This window comes from Onychostoma macrolepis, chromosome 14 (genome assembly GCF_012432095.1).
Source record: "Onychostoma macrolepis isolate SWU-2019 chromosome 14, ASM1243209v1, whole genome shotgun sequence".
In the NCBI taxonomy this organism is placed as follows: domain Eukaryota; kingdom Metazoa; phylum Chordata; class Actinopteri; order Cypriniformes; family Cyprinidae; genus Onychostoma; species Onychostoma macrolepis.
In genome coordinates, this window is record NC_081168.1 from 21033734 (window position 1) to 21054085 (window position 20352).

Below are 20352 nucleotides of genomic sequence, written 5' to 3' on the forward strand. Positions count from 1 at the left end.
AGGTGACTATAAAAGGTTGGCCATGGCTGTCTCAGCTAAGTGGGACAATTCAGATACCTTAGACAAACACATCAAAAGACCCACAAGATGGATGGGCCACCTTACTGTGGATCCCGACGTCTTGATGGATGGAGATCCCCAATCTAATGACGCCTCATGCGTATCAGTGTCCACAGCTGCTTGTTGAGAGCAGTATGGGGCAGAATAGTGTTGGCTATAACTTTAGTATTTCTGAACCTTAACCTGGGTTAGCATTAACTCGAGACACTAAAAATAGGCTTAGCGTGTGTTCCGCTATGAATGTGAAATGTATCCCGCCGAGCGCTCGTGTATTGTTTGACTTACTCTGTTACAGAATTAGAGCTCCCTAAAGAAACCAGTTGACCTGTGCCCTGGTCAGTATCTTCACTGATTTCTCTAAAGTCAGTGAGTCAGTCTATCTATCTATCTATCTATCTATCTATCTATCTATCTATCTATCTATCTATCTATCTATCTATCTATCTATCTATCTATCTATCTATCTATCTATCTATCTATCTATCTATCTATCTATCTATCTATCTATCTATCTATCTATCTATCTATCTATCTATCTATCTATCTATCTATCTATCTATCTATCTATATCTATCTTTAGGCAAGACACCACAAGCCAATACAGTAAAAATGTTAATAAATATTATCACACTTTCTCAGTTGATTTTTAAAGTGAACATTAAGACAACTTTTTTGCATTACAAGATGTATTTAAATACACACTAATTTACATTTATTTTAACACTGGATAAACCCAGATTCAACAAATTAATGTAAAAATGTTAGTTTAAAGGTTTTTATAGAGGGGATTTTGGATGCCCTTAAAAAAAACAAACAACAAAAAAAACAAAAAACATATACATATATAAGACATGTTATGAATGTAAAATATCCCAAAATCTGATTGACCAGTGCATAAAAAATAATGGTTTTGCCTGTAGTACTTTGACTTAAATGCCTTGAAACTTTCAAACAAGGCTATGTCAAGCCAACATTTAAGGTTTATCTTTTCTAATGTAAAAATATACAGTTAGATGCAATCTCTCTGAATTACAATTCATTTAAATTCTACTTCCTCACTGTCAATTTTTGCCACCCAAGTTCAAATATGTTCCCAAATCATATCAGAATGGTGCACAACCCTGACAAACATAAGCATTTTTCCAAAACCTGTACAAGACTAGCTGAGAAGACATGACAACTTCTTTGCATAACATTGTGACAAATGACTAGTCTCAGTTTTTATGGTTGTTTTTAGAGGATTTCCATAAAGCTCTTCAAATTAAGAGGTGAATGCCAGTCATGTCGTTGTGATCTTGTTAAAACTGTTTACTGACAAAACAACCTATGTCTTTTTTTAACAAGCAGGCACATGCCTATGGGGGTGAAAATCCTCTAAAGCAGGACATGTGGTATGCTCCAAATGAGGCAGCATCTCAGCGTGGGAAAGTCCAAGTCCCTCTCAGCAGGGGTGCGCCAAAGTCTACCACAAAATTAGGTGTGTATATAGTAAAATTAGAGAGCATTACAGTGACAGTGCTTGAGATGTTCTCTTTGATGAACGGATTTACAAACAGGGCCGCTGTAGTTCACTAGAATAGTTTTCAGTCGAATGTAAAGATGCATTCGAGGCTGGTGTGAAGACACTGTTTATTTGTCGACACTTTGAAGCCATAAAACAGGTTGTTACCAAGATATACGGCAGCTTTTGCTTTGAATATCTGAGTGTTTGTATGGGGCATGGTGAGAAAAGGAACAGCTCGAGGGTGTTTATGTGATCTTTAAGCTATTGGACCAGTGCTTCAAACCAAGTGCTATCTGATTAGAGAGGCCATTCGATTTAGCCTGTCAACACACAGATAACCCTCACCGACTAAAGATAATACTCCCACCGCTTACCAAAAAACTCACTGAATGCATATCTACACTAAAGAAAACCTTTTTGAAAAAACTGACAGCTATAGCTAAAATGAATTCACTTAATAAAATACAGTGACAATTCTCATGAGCTCATATAAAGGTATCATTAAAAGTGATGTTTATTGTAGTTCTAACCTATTTGAACTACTTAAATCTGCCTTTTACTTACAAAAATATATAAATAAATAATAAATAAATAAATATATTTATTTGCACATTTTAGAGTGGCCTTTTATTGTGGCCAGCCTAAGGCACACCTGTACAATAATCATGCTGTCTAATCAGCATCTTGATATGCCACACCTGTGAGGTGGATGGAGTATCTCAGCAAAGGAGAAGCGCTTTGGGGAAAAATGGGGGCAAAAACAAAAGTGTTGCGTTTATAATTTAGTTCAGTGTATCTATCTATCTATCTATCTATCTATCTATCTATCTATCTATCTATCTATCTATCTATCTATCTATCCATCCATCCATCCATCCATCCATCCATCCATCCATCCATCCATCCATCCATCCATCCATCCATCCATCCATCCATCCATCCATCCATCCATCCATCCATCCAAAATATATACACATATATTTTATATGGCCTTTTTAATTAACCTCCTGCGTTATTGTTATTGTCCTGTGTTATTGTTTATATATAAACAATACACACACACATACACACACACACACACACACACACACACACACACACACACACACACTTGTTTCACTATCCTTGTGGGGGACATTCATAGGCGTAATGGTTTTTATACTGTACTTACTGTATGTGCTATTGCCCTACACCAATCCTACACCTAAACCTACCCCTTACAGGAGACTTTCTGCATTTTTAGATTTTCCAAAAACTTAATTCTGTGTGATTTATTAGCTTGTTTGCCCATGGGGACCTCAATTTAGGTCCCCACCGTGACACGAGTCCCCATGAGTATGTGTGTTTTCAGGTTTAAGTCCCCACCTGAATAGAAAAACAAGTACACACACACAAACACACACATACACACACACATATATATATATATATATATATATATAAACAATCACAATAACGCACGAGGTTAATTAAAAAGGCCATATAATGTCTTTGTCACGTGTCTACCCGTCCGAAGTTCCTGTCTGTCCTTATATGGTTTAGTTCCTGTTCTCATTTGTTAATTATCATTCATTGTCCCCACCTGATTTGAATTGTTGTTTGCTCTTTTGTTCCCTTCAGTTTATAAGTCATCAGTTTTCCCCTTGTATTTTGTCTCGTCTTAATGTATTAAATGGGAAAGTGAGTTTGTTTATTTCGTTCTCCGAGTCCTTATTTTCCTTTTTACTAAAACCACGCACCCGTGACAGTCTTAAAGTTAATCAAATTTGGCTTTTTATTGAACCAAGGCTAATAAACAATGAAAGAAAGTATTTACGTTGTATTTGACACTTGGGAGAGTCTGTCATTACTGTAATTTCTTAAGGACAATTCAGATTTTTTTTTTTTTTACTTACTAGTCACATTTTAAAAAGAATGCTGTAAATTGTTTTGACGTTGCAAATAAAACAGATTAGTGGAGTGTTTTTAAAGGTCTTTCTGCTTGAAACAACAATAACAACAACAACAACATAAAAAATATTACTTGTTTCTTTATAATTATTTGTGAAATTTACTAGATATTTCTAAGTGAAAATTGTTTCAAAGTAAATCCAACACCATTTTATTTTTAGTTTATGTAATAGAAGGTAATTTTTCATAGTATATGGTAACATTATCGGTAAGCAATGCAGCATTTCTGCATTCTTTATCAGTTAAAAGTTTGCTATGTGTATGTATGTACAGTGCCGTGAAAAGGTTTTTGCCCCTTTCCTGTTTTTTTAGTTTTTGCATATTTGTCACACTTAAAAGATACAGATCATCAAACTAATTTTAATATTACACAAAGATATCCCGAGTAAATACAAAATGCAGTTTTGAAATGATGATTTCATTTATTAAGGGAAAAAAAGCCGTCCAAACCTGCCTGGCCCTACGTGAAAAAGTAATTGCCCCCTAAATCTAATAACTGGTTGTGCCACCCTTTGGAGCAACAACTGTAATCAAGCGTTTGCTGTGGATGAATTTTGGCCCACTCTTTTTTGCAGACTTGTTTTAATTCAGCCACATTGGAGGGTTTTCAAGCATGAATGGACTGTTTAAGGTCATGCCACAGCATCTCAATCGGATTTATGTCCAGACTTTGATTTGGCTACTCCAAAACCTTCATTTTGCTTTTCTTGAGCCATTCAGAGGTGGACTTGCTGGTGTGTTTGGGATCATTGTCCTGCTGCATAACCCAAGTGCGCTTGAGCTTGAGGTCACAAACTGATGGCCAGACATTCTCCTTCAGGATTTTCTGATAGAGTGCAGAATTCATGGTTCTATCGATTATGGCAAGTCGTCCAGGTCCTGAAGCTGCAAAGCAGCCTCTGACCATCACACTACCACCACGTTTGACTGTTGGTATGATGTTCTTTTTATGAAATGCTGTATTGGTTTTACACCAGATGTAACGGGACACACACCTTCCAAAAAGTTCAACCTTTGTCTCATCAGTCCACAGAATATTTGCCCAAAAGTCTTGGGGATGAGTCGTCGTTGCGCTCTTGGAGTAATTTTGGTAGGCCGGCCACTCCTGGGAAGTTTCACCACTGTTCCAAGTTTTCTCCATTTGTGGATAATGGCTCGGGCCGTGGTTCGCTGGAGTCCCAAAGCCTTAGAAATGGCTTTTTAACCCTTTCCAGACTGATACATTCAACTATTTTGTTTCTCATTTGTTTGTGAATTTCTTTAGATCGCGGCATGATGTGTTGCTCTTTAAGCATGCTTCACTTTGTCAGACAGGTCCTATTTTAAAAATTTCTTGATTCAACAGGTCTGGCAGTAATCAGGCCTGGGTTTGGCTAGTAAAATTTAACTCTAAAATAATTCTAAAATAAAACAGTTCTTTCATGATTTAACAGGAGGGGGCAATTCATTTTTCACATAGGGCCATGTAGGTTTGGACTGCTTTCTTCCCTTAATAGATGAAATCATCATTTAAAAACTGCATTTTGTATTGACTTGCATTATCTTTGTGTAATATTACAATTTGGGTCCCACTTTATATTAGGTTAGCCTGGTAATACCAAACTCTGCTACTTCGCTTTGCTTCGTAGACAGAAGCGAAATTAAATTGAGCAGAAGTACGAAGTCTGACGTAGTCAGGCTAATGTTAGGTGGCCTTAACTACGATGTACTTACATTTTAATTAATCATTTGGTACAATGCACTTATTGTGTACATACATGGTTTTACATTGCAATTATATATTTTTAAAATACCTGCATGCAATTTTAAGTGTGACAAATATACAAAAAAAAAAAAAAAAAAAAAAAAACAGGAAGGGGGCAAAACCCTTTTCATGGCCCTGTATGTATATGACAAATACTACTCAACAAAGGGTTTGAGGATTTCACAACAAAGTATTTGAATTGTGGATTATTTCCCATGTGAAATCAGATGAATTGAATCTGTTCTGACTACCAATAATATAAGATAAAATAGATTTTTTTATTATTCCAATTACAACCGCTGACATTGTACAACAATGCAAAAAAGCCTCCAGTGTGATGGTGGAAAATCATGGACTGCTGTGAAGATAATGTTAGGTAATTACCCTCGTCACGGTGTGTGATGATTTCATTTCCTGTACCGTGAACTCATCGCGTTTGGCTCTGATGGTCAGACAGGAAGCTCAGTCTTACACCTCTGGGTCATTAGGCAAATTCCTTCTATTGAGAAACTGAGAAAGACAGATTGAGAGATGAGACGAGCAAAATTGTCCAAAGCCCTGCTGAGCTGCTGAGATTCTTTGCTTTAGCAATGGATGGAGTGATTGTGAGCAGATGACTAATGAATGAAGTAAGGCAGTGCTGCCCCTGTCTGTCCTGAACAGCAACACTCTTCTTTCCTTCCTCTGCCTGCTGTACAGAAATTCCTACTGCGATTGAGACATAGGTTCAGAATTGAATCCTATAATCTATAGCTCACTACATAGTGTGTAGCTAACACTGAATGCTCTCTCTTTCTCTCTCTCTCTCTCTCTCTCTCTATATATATACTTATACATATTTTCAAGCAATAGCTACAGGATTAATATGTTGTTCTTCTGTCAATCAAAAGAAGAAGAAAAAAAAAATACACTGTGAACATTATATACTATAATGTGTCCCACTCCTGGTTCAGTGATGCATATTTCATAATTAAAGCCAAATGCAACAGTGGTGGGAAATATTGATTTTAGAAGAGGACATATTGCTAAACCAAAAGAATGTGCCACTTGAGTAACTACAGATTACAGTTCAGCTTGTTCATAATTAATTGGATATTGATTTCTATATAAAAAAAATGACCATCAAGCTGAAAAATAAAAGTACTGATGTCTCAGTTGCCATGGTGATGGTTTATATATTAGAAAGTGACTTTTACTTCAGATGTACTTAAAAATTGCTGATATTGCTGGTAGCCAGTTTTACCTTATGTCTTATTGTCACACAATCAAATCAAACAGAGTTTGTTTAACACAACATTTTATTTGAGATATGCTATTTTACAATTTGATGATCATATTTACACTACCATTCAGTTTCAGGTAATATTTTTTAAGTCTCATATTCACACCAAGGCTGCAGTTATTTGATCTAAATACAGAAAGAAAGAAAAAAAAAATAATAATGTGAAATTTCTCATTTTATTCATTGCTCCAGTCTTCCGTGTCACATGATCCTTCAGCAATTATTGTAATATGCTAATTTGCTGCTCAAGAAACATTTCTTCTTATACTTCTGATTGATTTGGTGCAGCAGGGGCACATGGACAAAAGTGACAGTACATACATTTACAGTATATGTCACAAGAGATTTCTATTTGAAATAAATGCAGTTCTTTTGAACTTTCTATTCATAAAATAATCCTGAAATAAAATGTATAATGATTTCCACAAATTATTAAGCAGCACAACTGTTTTCAACATTGATATTAAGACATCCATTAGATCTGTTTCCCTTCTAAGACCCAGAGAACACCATGTGATTTCAGCCTCTGTTTCACCATCTGAGACAAATTTTGGGGATCAGTGAAAATCATAACAGGATTATGATATCAAACACTAACTGCAGTCCTCCTGCAGTTCCTCACGCTCCCTGGACATACAGCGGACATAGAAATGTGACCCAACAATTCACAGAAACTCACTGTACGTGACTCTTTGCTAAACACTGCTCCATCTGCCAAACACTGAACATATCAGTGATACATGAAAATCTTGTAAAGTATGTGTTTGAAATCAAAATTTTTAGATAGACTAAAAATGGAAAATTATTAAATTCTAGAAGAATACATATATTAAATAAATATTTCACCCAATAATTAAGATTAGCTTAAAATGTACTCAACTTCAGGCCGTCCAAGATGTAGATGAGTTTGTTTCTTAATCAGAGCAGAACTGAGAAATTTAGCATTGCATCACTTGCTCAGCAATGGATCCTCTGCAGTGAATGGGTGCCGTCAGAATGAGAGTCCAAACAGCTGATAAAAACACCACAGTAATCCACAAGTAGTGTAAGTAATCCACAAACAGCATATTTGTAATGAATAAACCCATCATTAAGATGCTATTTATTTATTTATTTATTTTTTTAAACTGTAAACCATTTCTTACGGCTAAAATATGAGTCCTATATCCATAATATTGTTTCTCCAATGAAAAAGTAATCTCATCTGAATCAGGAGAGAAATCTCACAGATCAAGCATTGTTTACTAGCCAAAACAGTCCAAATCAGTTCCAAACAAATACGTTGGTTGATTGTGATGTGAGAGGACAACAGGAAACTTTTTCACTGGAGGAAAAGATATTATGGATTATGGACTTGTATTTTGGCCAGAAGCGAGAGTTTAACATTAAAACATCTTAATGATGGATTTGTTTCTCACAGAAAACTTTTTGCTTCACAAGATTAATGGACTGGAGAGATGTGGATTACTTGTGGATTATTATGATGTTTTTATCAGTTGTTTGGACTCTCATTCTGATGGCACCCATTCACTGCAGAGGATCCATTGGTGAGAAAGTGATGTAACGCTAAATTTCTCCAAACCTTTTGAAGAAACAAACTAATATATGTGGAATGGACTGAGGGGGAGAAAATGTCCAGCAAAGTTTCATTTTTGTGTAAACTATTACTTGAATTTACAAATTAAAAATCAATCAATCAATCCTGTGCAGATTAATTTGTTGCAGTTTTACAGTATGTTGCATTTTCTGTCATTTCACTATTGTTTGCCAGTAATCACATGATGTCATTTAGGGTTTTTAGGTTGTTGTCATACATCACTGTCCGGCCCCAGAACACATTAGACTTCAAAGACACACACAAGCGCAAAGACACATGTTACTACATGAAACATACACAGCGTTTGTTAAGCATCAGTGAACAAAAGGGTGTCCGTACAGCTGGTTATTAAGGTGTGTGTGCATGTGTGCATGTGTGTCGGGCTCTGGTCTAATGCCATCTGGCTCTGGTGTTCTCCGGAGGCTGGCATGGTGCCATAACCTTACTTCCATCAGGCCGGTAATGCCTGCTTCTATTTCTACAGACAGAGCAAATGGTTGAGCGCAGACTTCACACAGCGGCATTAGCAGGGCCAGATTTTTAGTCAGGAACAGGTCACGTTCATTGTCTGGCACGGGACACACGGGCTGTTTAGGATGTTTCAACCCGTGAGGAGAAAAAAAAAAAGTAACAGATGCTATTTCTGCAAACAGGAAGCACAGTGAACTTTTGGGAGACTGTGAAAGGGTCAAAAAGAGAAGTGTGTGAACAATAAGCACTTCTTTTTTTTATACACAAGAACATTATGGAATAAATACAATTTTGATACAAGAAGACACTGAACAATTGGTGAAGGATTTACTTTGAAGCAATTTTCCCTCAGAAATTGCTAGTAAATTTCACAAATATTTACAAAGTAACAGCTAGTAACATTGAATTAAACATGGAATTTTGAAGTAGAAACACTGAACCCCCAGGGTGGATCTCAATAAATTAGAATGTCGTGAAAAAGTTCATTTTTTCTTGTAACTTATTTCAAAAAGTGAAACTTTCATATATTTAGATTCATTACATGTAAAGTAAAACATTTCAGAAGTTTTTGTTGTTGTTGTTGTTTGTTTTAATTTTGATGATTAGAGCTTACAGCTCATGAAAGTCAAAAATCAGTATCTCAAAATATTAGAATATTTACATTTGAGTTTCAATAAATGACCATCCATACAGTATACATTCTGGATATCTCTTGTTCTTTGAAACCACAATAATGGGTAAGACTGCTGACTTGGCAATGATCCAGAAGATGAACATTGACACTCTCCACAAAGAGGGTAAGTCACAGAAGGTCATTACTGAAAGGTGTGGCTGTTTACAGAGTGCTGTATCAAAGCATATTAAATGCAAAGTTGACTGGAAGGAAGAATTTGGGTAGGAAAAGGTGCACAAGCAACAGGGATGACCGTAAGCTTGAGAATACAGTCAAGCAAAGCTGATTCAAACACTTGGGAGAGCTTCACAAGGAGAGGACTGAAGCTGGAGTCAGTGCATCAAGAGTCACCACGCTCAGACATCTTCTAAACCACTTCTGAACCAGAGACAACGTCAGAAGCATCTTACCTGGGCTGTGGAGAAAAAGAACTGGACTGTTGCTCAGTGGTCCAAAGTCCTCTTTTCAGATGAAAGTAAATGTTGCATTTCATTTGGAAATCAAGGTCCCAGAGTCTGGAGGAAGAGAGGAGAGGCACAGAATCCATGTTGCTTGAAGTCCAGTGTGAAGTTTCCACAGTCTGTGATGATTTGGGCTGCCATGTCATCTGCTGGTGTTGGTCCACTGTGTTTTCTGAAGTCCACAGTCAACGCAGCCATCTACCAGGAAATTTTAGAGCACTTCATGCTTCCTTCTGCTGACAAGCTTTATGGAGATGCTGATTTCATTTTCCAGCAGGACTTGGCACCTGCCCACACTGCCAAAGGTACCAAAAGCTGGATCAATGACCATGGTGTTACTGTGCTTGATTGGCCGGCAAACTCACCAGACCTGAACCCCATAGAGAATCTATGGGGTATTGTCAAGAGGAAGATGAGAGACACCAGACCCAACAATGCAGATGACCTGAAGGCCACTGTCAAAGAAACCTGGGCATCCATACCACCTCAGCAGTGCCACAAACTGATCACCTCCATGCCACGCCGAATTGAGGCAGTAATCAAAGCAAAAGGAGCCCCTACCAAGTATTGAGTACATGTACAGTAAATGAACATACTTTCCAGAAGGCCAACAATTCACTAAAAATGTTTTTTTTTTATTGGTCTTATGAAGTATTCTAATTTGTTGAGATAGTGAATTGTTGGGTTTTTGTTAAATGTGAGCCTAAATCATCACAATTAAAAGAACCAAAGACTTAAACTACTTCAGTCTGTGTGCACTGAATTTATTTAATACATGAGTTTCACAGTTTAAGTTGAATTACTGAAATAAAATAACTTTTCCACGACATTCTAATTTATTGAGATGCACCTGTATATACTGTATCAATCAGAATATATATATGTGTGTGTGTGTAGTATACTTTAAAATGCAAAGCTGAATTTTCAGCCATTACGCCAGTCCTCAGAGTCAAATGATTCTTTAAAAATCATTCTATATATTGCAAATTAAAATGTCTTTATAATCCTTAAATTAAATTATAGTCACTTGCTCTGCTGACTAAAGAAAAAAAAATCATTTAAAATCTATTTTGTTTGCTTTTGTTTTGTTTGTTTGCTTGTTTGCCTGCTAGGCATCCATTGTAAGTGTATTACACAACTTTTTGTTCTTGAAAGCTGAATGACAAATTGTCAGCAAGCCACAGATCATGTTGTATTTATTACATTACTCAGGACTGCCCATCCACAAACTAGTCAATATTATGTCAATACTAGTGCTGTCAAATGATTAATTGCGATTAATCACATCCAAAATAAAAGTTTTTATTTACATAATATATGCATGTGTACTGTGTTTGTTTATTATGTATATATAAACACACACATACATTATTTTGAAAATATGTACATGTACTGTATATACATTTATATTATTATATTTTATATTATATTTCAATATATTTAATATATAAACATAACATATTTTTCTTAAATATATACATGTATGTGTTTGTATTTATGTATACATAATAAATATACACAGTACACACACACATATATTATGTGAACAAAATTTTTATTTTGGATGTGATTAATCGCGATTAATTGTTTGACAGCACTAGTCAATACATACACACAAAGACACATACCATCAACAATAAACAGAAGTCGGACCATCTTGGCAGGGCATCATGCATTGTTTCTGTGCACGGCTATTGAGAGGCCGTTTCCGCAGCGGCATTGTGGGACATCTGCTGGCCTGCAAAGAGCACCTGTTTCCACAGTAATATGGGCAGGGGCTCCATCACACTCATGTGCAGTTGTGGGATGTATTAGTTGCGGGCGATCATGTGTAGAGACAGCCTTCGCCCCTGGGCCTCTACACACTCTCAAATTCCCTATTAAAACAGTAATAGGAGAGGCTTGAACACAGCAGTGCCGTGTGTGTGCGCATGCATGTGTTTAGTTGCTAGGGTTTAATCTGGTATAGGATGTGTGTATTTAGTTGCTAGGTTTGGTCCTGGGTGCATTGGTGTATGTTTGCTCATTGGTCTTGGTTGAGCATGAGAGGGATGCATCCATTCTTTAAGGGTGATGTAAGTCACGTTTTCCTTGCTGGAGGATTTCCTTCTCTCCCAGATCATTGTGCAAATACATGGTCGTAGACATACATACATATACCTAATTATCATAGATAAAGTTCTTGTGTTGCTGTGGTGGTAACAAACCTCAGTTCTCCAGGGGACGGTAGAGTTTCCTTCAGATGCCTGTGTCAGTAAACCGGATGTGTTGAAACAGTTAGCTAAAAATATGTTTAGAAGATCCAGCTTAATCAGTACAGTCACTCTTGCCTTGAAAGAAAACAATGGCAGACGGCTGAAGTGTTACTATTTTTATAAATCTGTTTGGTTCCACTTCGAACTGTCACAATATCAGATTTTTCACTATACAATTATCATAGCCACAAAAATTCATGATAACGATATATTGTGATATATTTACAAATCTTTTGTTAAAAAAGTAAATAAATAAACAATGCTATCAGTCAAGTTAATTTCTATTTTCTTTCCCCCTTTTTTGACCAATGAATCACAACAATGCATAAAAACATTTACAACAATTTATGAGAATAGCAACATATTTTTACTCCAAAAGAATGTTTTAAATAACTTCCTTCTGTGAACTGATTCTTATCACAGAATGAAGTAGAAATTGTATTATTTTATGTCGATTAGTTTATAAATTTATAAATGCATACACTTAAAATAACTGAGATGGCCTGAAGAACACAGATAAAACATGTGACAGGTGCTGTCAAAATGAGTCACAATGAGCACATTTTCAAAAATGAGAAATATTTATTTGTATTCATTCTCTATTAAAAGTCCTTCAAAATGATGTACGATTTGTTGGAATCGGACGAAAAATGACTGAGCTACACCTGAATTCGATGGAGTCAGCTATGTAAATTTAGAGAAAAACTGATTTAAAGGTTCCAAAATAAAATCACCCAGCAACATTACATCTTTTCCCCCACTTCTTTTCTTAATAATCATTACTAGATTAATAATCACAATTTTTAATAATTAATAATCACGCTATTTTTTTTTCTTTGTTGTTATAAATAAGAACTGAGAAAATCACTTAAGGGTGTGCATTAAAAATAAATTGATTATTAAAACTACAAAAGCAGTTCAATCAAGCAGAGAGTGATTCCTTCTTTTCTTTTATTGTTTGATTAACATTAATGAGACAGACAGCCTATATTAAGACTTACTGTACTGCACGGATCTAATATAATGTTACACATCCGATGTTTTTCCCCAAAAGTTCCCCAAACATTCACTTCAGACATAACTGATAATGTTTGCGTGAATACTTAAACATATTTAGCCTACTGTAAATCTGTGTATATGTGTATCGGGATAGAGTGCCGTCGGTGTCATCTGTCGTCTTTATGCATTCGCTTCGGATGAGACGCAGCACAAGAAGTGAGCAGAAAAGTACAAATAAAAATACTTTTAGATGCTTAATTACTATTTGGATCACTGGGATTGCTAGACGAGGGCTCAATACCGCTATATTTCGACACCCCTAGTTCCACTAGTCTAGTGCCACGGAAATTAAACACATAATACATACCACTAACATTCGTGTACTGCTCTAAACAATTACATATGCATGAATTATTTACAGTACCGTGAAAATGTTTTTGGCCCCTTTCTGTTTTTTTTTTCTTTTGCTTGTTTTTTTTTTTCAAAATTCATCCACAGCGATGTGAAAGACTCATTGCCAGTTATCGCAAATGCTTGATTACAGTTTTTGCTCCAAAGGGTGACACAACCAGTTATTAGATTTAGGGGGCAATTACTTTTTCACGTAGGGCCAGGCAGGTTTGGACAGCTTTTTTCCCTTAATAAATGAAATCATCATTTCAAAACTGCATTTTGTATTTACTCGGGTTATCTTTGTGTAATATTAAACATTTGTTTGATGATCTGAATCATTAAAGTGTGACAAAAACAGGAAGGGGGCAAAAACTTTTTCACACCACTGTAAGCAATTAAGAAATGAGGATTACAACAAAGTTATGTAGTCACAGCATTTTTAACATTTTCCCACCTGTAAATATTTTTGTGTGACTATACATTTTAAAACAATGAGCAAATACACGACTGTATAAAATTTGGGGTTGGTAAGATTTTTAAAATGTTTTTGAAATAAGTCTTTTATGCTCACCGAGCCTGATGATCAAAAATGTTTTGATGATGAGCAGTGTTTCCAGAAGAGTTGAGGGGAGGGAAAACCAGCTCCATATTAATGCCAGTGGTTTAGAAATAAAATATTCAACAAGCAACACACCTGTCATTTTTGGGTGTCCACCTTCTCATGGATTTATAAGACACGCCAGCTACTAAAGTTACCAATCATTTGTGCTAATCAAATATATTTTTATATGAAAAACAAATAAATTAATCTGGGCATTAATGGGTTAAAGAACACTCCTCTCTATTAACACATATACATCTAAAACAGTATCCACTATGCCAGCAATCTAACGACACACCTCATGAACTGCAGAGGTCACATAAGGAGCCATATCATCAGAGGAGATGGAAAAAATACAGAACAAGACGTCTCCACCCTGCTTTACAAGAGCAGCTGATGTTGGTGTGCATGAGGAGAAGAAAGCTGAGAGAGCTTGCTATGTCCATCTGCTGTGACCTCCACCCACGGCAGGGCTCAGGTTTTTAACACCAAGATTGAAATGGACCTGGTCGGGTTATACATAGGTTTTGGTAAAGTGCATGGGTGCGGGCCAGCAGAACCACACGTGGCAGTCGTGACTGAATGTACTTTTGAGAGATGCTACAGCGTTAATAAGGTGCCAAGAAAAGACACAAGGACAAAGAGCTTATAACTCTAACATTCAAACAGCTTATGACAAGCCACCGTATGCATGAGACCACTGGCGCTGAGTGAGCGGAGATGAGTGCACATTTGCAAATCATTCTCAACAGGCTCACGTGAAAGGTGCTGGAAGAGGCAGATAAGCAAGCAGTGAGAGCATCAACGTGTTGAGAGAGAGAGAGAGAGAGAGAGAGAGAGAGAAATAAAACCGCAAAGTGACAGCCAGTTGAAAATAACACCTCCACTACTACTACTACTACTACTACTACTACTACTACTACTAAACACACACAGACACAAAAAAAAAAAAAAAAAAATTGAAAAAAAAATATAAAAAAAAAATAATATAGCAATTTGGTTTTGATATTGCCAAATATGATATAATCTCATATAATGAATATTGAGATGTGCAGAAAAATGTTTAACATTCTAGTGGGTTTTTTTTAAATGCTTATACACATTATTTCTTATAAATAATAATAAAAAGAAATAAGTTGAAATGACAATGCACAATTAAATATCAGCCCATATACTGTAAAACTGGGTCACACTTTATCTCACTATTAACAAACCATTAACTACAACTTTTGCCTCAGTAAACTCCTAATTAACTGCTTATTAATAGTTAAGGTAATTGTTAAGTTTAGGTATTGGGTAGGATTAGGGATGTAGAACATGGCCATGCAGAATATGTTTAGTTTAGATTTATTGATTTATACAGCACATTGAAAGTCGACCAAAGTGCTGCACAATAAATAAATAAATAAATTAAAATAATAATAATTACATAAAACGAATAAAAATACAAAACAAATCACAAAACAGCCAATATATTAATAATAGGCATGCTAATAGGCAGCTAGTTAATAGTGAGAATCGGTCCCTATACTAAAGTGTTACTGTAAATGTAACTTTAAACTGAACATATTGTCATATAATGGAGGAAGCAAATGCAGGAAAAATAAATAAATACTAAAAATGTATTATTATTATTATTAGTAGTAGTAGTAGTAGTAGTAATATTGAATTTGTAATATATTTTAGAATATGCAATAGTAAATATTACGATTATTTCAGTATTTTCTATTTTATTGTATTATTCCAGGTTGAAAGTAAATAAACTTCTAAACACTCATGATCCAAATTTTCATGATCATGACAGGCCTAATTTAGTGCAATTATGCTATTACTTTAACTGATTTATCAATCTTTTTTTTCTCACCAACTGATTAGTTCCCATGTTTCCTTTATTCATTTTACCCGATGAGCAGGAACAATACAGAAGAACGTTATTTTTTTAATATAAAATATGCTCAAAGTAAATAACTACGTATTATCAACCGATAACCAATACGATTACAATTGTATACCAACACAAATAACAATTGTGCACTCCTTGTGTGGAGTTGTGCCATTTCCACCCATTTCAACCCGGCAGATAGACTCCATATAGATCCTATGGGATTGGAGCCATATTATATGTTCTTTCAGAAAACATACTCGTTAATACGAGCACAGGATGGCAATGGTGTAGGCATAAACAGAAGCTTGTCATTTCATTCCTGGCTCAACTTTCAAGCACAGAGCTACCAAAACGGCAAGTTAAGGGTCAGAAGAAATTAAATATCATGGCCACGAGCCCCCACCTTCTTTCCACTGTAATGTGTAAAGGACACAGGCTCTTTGTGGTACGGCAGGGTGTGGAGGCCAGACCACTTCTCACTTTTTATGCTGGAACTGCATCTCCGATTTCCCACCTCCCCAACCTGAGCAGAAACATGTTATGCTTGGAGATGAGCCACCTACCAAGCCAATAAACCAAATTAAGCTTTAGCGCAAGTGTGTGTGTGTAAGTAAATGCGGAAGTATGTATCTTAGGTATTTATTGGCATAGAGAAAGACAAGTATTAAAATTCAACACTTCAAAATTCTCTTTCTAAATCTCAATCTCTTCTGAACCGGTGTCTCGTGGGTAAGCGGTAGTGTATCTGGATGACTGACAGAGTTTCTCTCGCTTTTTTCAATCGTTACCAGGTCCTGCAGTAGATCTGGCATGGCAGCTGTGTGGAGATTTAGCCATCATCATTTAGCAAGTCAGAGAAGACATCGAAACTATTCCTCAAGAGAGAAGAGGAAGGAGGCAGAGAGAGAAGGGAAGACACAGAAGCTGAATTTGATACGTGCTCATCAGCTGCAGTTGCTCAGAGATTGTGGATCTCCCTGACAGCACAGTGTCTCCCAAATGAGTGCCAAGGAATGCTGTATTCTCACTGAATTACGTTACTGAGCTGTTTCTTTCACGCCCTCTCCTTCTGTCCATCTTTCCTTTCTGGTCTTTCTGTTGAGAATGGCTTTAAACAAGGTGAGCAAGGGAGAAATTTAAAGGAAAATCTTATTTTGGGTGTTTTTCATTCAATGCTCAAACCGAAACAATCAGACAACATTCAGATTAGGCTTGTCAGGATTATTTAATGTAATCTAATTATTCTGCACTTCATGTCGCATATAGCCATAATAGAGGCAACTATAGATATATATATATATAACTAAATTGACTTATTAATGTTACAACAATAAAAAAAAAAAAAAAAAAAAAAACTTTAATATAAAAGCGCAATAAACATTAGAAATGTGAGCAATAGCACATATTATAGATATAATATTCAAGATAAAATTAAAATTTTATTTAATCAAATTAAAAATAACAAACGAATATTAAAATATATTATTATTAATGTTGTAAAATATGTTAAATATGCACAAGTAAATAATTATATTAATATAATAATTTGTTTATGTATTTATTATTAATATTGTTATTATGTTGTTGTTGTAATAAATATTAGTAGTATTTTTGTAAACAATGCAGTAGTATTTTTATATTATAAACAACACAATATAGTCATTAAATAAATAAACACACACACACACACACACACACAATTATATTGTGATTTTTTTTGATAAATAGACTGCAATTTATCTCTTAACTCTAATGGAATTTGAGTGAACCCAGAAGAGATAATCTAAATGAAAATGTAATATTTAAATTATTATTCATGTCATTCTACTTCTGTTCAAAGTATAGTTATTTCTATAAATAAAGTTTGGAATTTCAAAGTGTTGTTATTTCTATGTATTTATATAATTCCATGTTCAAAAAAAAAAAAAAAAACTTGTGTGTGTAATAAGCTAAAACTGTATGACAGAATAACAAATACTTGTCTGCCAAAATTCGTGACAGGATCATGACATGCCTAATAAAGTGCAACATTACACAATTATTTTAAACTACGTATATAATTTTTCCCACCAGCTATGATTAGTTCCCATGTCACCAGCATTTTAAGAAGAGCATGCATTTAAAAAAAAAAAAGAAAAGAAAAAGAAAAATTACCCAGAAAGCATTTTATGTCCTCTCTCTAGGTCCAGTCATTCATTTTCCAACTCATCCTTTGATCATTTTACCCAATGAGCAGGACCGATAGCGAAGGCCGTTATTTTTTTTTATCTCCGTTCCACTCGGCTCGATGCTGACCGCAGAGGGAATGCGAGGCAGGGACGGATCGTCAGAAGGGATTCCAAATCAATTTGTCAGGTCAGCCGCTGAGGGCCTGATTGCAGTTTGTTCGATGAAAAAGCAGGAATGCTCAGGTGACTGACGTGGCAGCTGCGACCGTTTCACAGGGGGGATTTGGGAGAGCATCCCAGCGCTGGGCAGCCATTCCCATCCGGAACGCTGGCCCCATACCAGCCATCCATCAGCAGGGATTTCAACTCCCACTCACTTGGACCCATTCAGGATGTGCAGCCCAAATACATCGGCTTTGTATTGGAATACCTCTGCCAGTGTGCTTATCGGCCAAAAGTACAGCTTCTTCTGAGTTAGACAGCAAGAAGGCAAGATGTTCTAGAATCATCTCCAATCTTTAGGATAGTTCACACTGTATTCATGATTCTCTGAAGATCACAACAGTTCTTGATGTTACATTATTGGATCATCAGATGAGCGTTTGGACACTTTTGACTGAATGTCCAGAGTGAGCAAAAGCATACTTTGAAGAAGCCAAAATATAGTGATTTTTATTTTTATTTTTATTCGTTTAACATTTAAATAATTATCATAACTCCCATTTGTGTGTTTTCAGCGTTAGTTTTGATGTTGTTAGTTATTTAAAAAATATGGAAAACAGACAACAAGGTGTTTGTGTATTATTAATAATAATAATTAAATATAATGTAATAATTAATTAATCATACAGATGTAAAACATAAAAAAATGTCAAGACTTGTGAATTGATGATGATGATAATAATAATAATAATAATAATAATAGTAATACATATTAAATATTATTACATTGATTAAGCTTAATTAAATCATTTTAAAATAAAAACATTTAAAATAAAATAAATAAAACACTTCCTATATATATATATATATATATATATATATATATTTTTTTTTTTTTTTTTTTTTTTTTTTACATGTTTTCTGCAATGTTGCTGTTATCTGGCATGTGTAGGTTTTTTTTATTTTTTTTTATTTTTTTTTTAACTGATGTTTGTTAACTTGCATTAAATTAACTATTAAATAAACATCTAAATAAATACAAGTAATACATGTCAAAGGGGTTCGGGTGACCAAAATGTTTGGGAATCCCTTGTCTAAAGAATCAAAATTATAAGGTTCACCTTGAATCAGAATGTCAATCCCCTGGGGAAGTAAAGAGTGAATCTGGAAAGGAAAGATGGTTCCACAACAGCCCATTCTTTTGGTCAGATTAAACACATACAGAATGTTCGTTTGCCAATGGCAGTAATCATACAGATTTGTTCTGTGGATACAGAGGCCTTTTCATAACCCTGATCAATACTTCCTTCAAAAGAAGCGAAGAAAGCAGAACATTAACATATGACTACAATTAATGGGAACAAAATGCAGAAATGCAGTTTTCAATCAGCTTTGATAGAACAGACTAATACACAACTCCATTTGTCAAGAAACACATACCGAAAAAAAGGTGGTGTTCCATTTCAGTTCCTCTCCCCCCAAACGTTCCCCAGCAGTGACGTTTATTTCCATTGATCTGGGAATATTTAATAAGAATTTATATTCCGAAAAGACATATTTCAAGATGTTTTCTTTCAGAATTAATAAAAGGTTTTGCATGCAAGGAACAGACTATAAAACAGGCCTGGCCTGGTCTGATCTAACTCAGAATGGACTTCTAAATGGAAAATACACATGCCTGAAACTAACACAGCAACATCTCGAATGCTCACCTTTTATTTTTCCGGCCTCTTGTTTCTGTAGTACAAAGTACAGGTTCTGTGTAATATCTTTGCACATGTAGATTTAAACAAAATTAGAGGATATTCATATCATCATTTTTAAGAATATAACAAAGGAATACGAACAACAACAGTAATAATTAATTAAAAATGTAAATAATGAATAATAATAATAAAAAAAAAGTCTGTGAAAGTTTTAAATGTAAAAATGAAAAGTTGAATAATAAACATCAATATTAATTGTGCAGGTTAAAAGGAGTCATATAGAAAACAAAAGCCAGGACAGTAAATGTTTCTTCCTTGCTCTGACAAGGAAAAAAGGCACCAAGAAGACAACAGATTGCATTCATTAGAAGCATTGAATTCCTTTGATATCACTGAAAATGAGTTATGTTCATGAGTTTTTTAAAGAAAGATGATTTTTCA

At 35.1% G+C, this 20352-nt stretch overlaps 1 long non-coding RNA gene across 1 annotated transcript; it reads right to left on the bottom strand.

Annotated features, from left to right (window-relative positions):
- Positions 1 to 19337: 19337 nt before the first annotated feature.
- Positions 19338 to 20127, bottom strand: LOC131553877 (uncharacterized). Its single transcript, XR_009274286.1, has 3 exons — positions 19918 to 20127; positions 19646 to 19721; positions 19338 to 19511 (listed from the first exon to the last, which is right to left on the bottom strand). It is a non-coding gene; the product is annotated as an uncharacterized LOC131553877 (long non-coding RNA).
- Between the last annotated feature and the right edge of the window lie 225 nt (positions 20128 to 20352).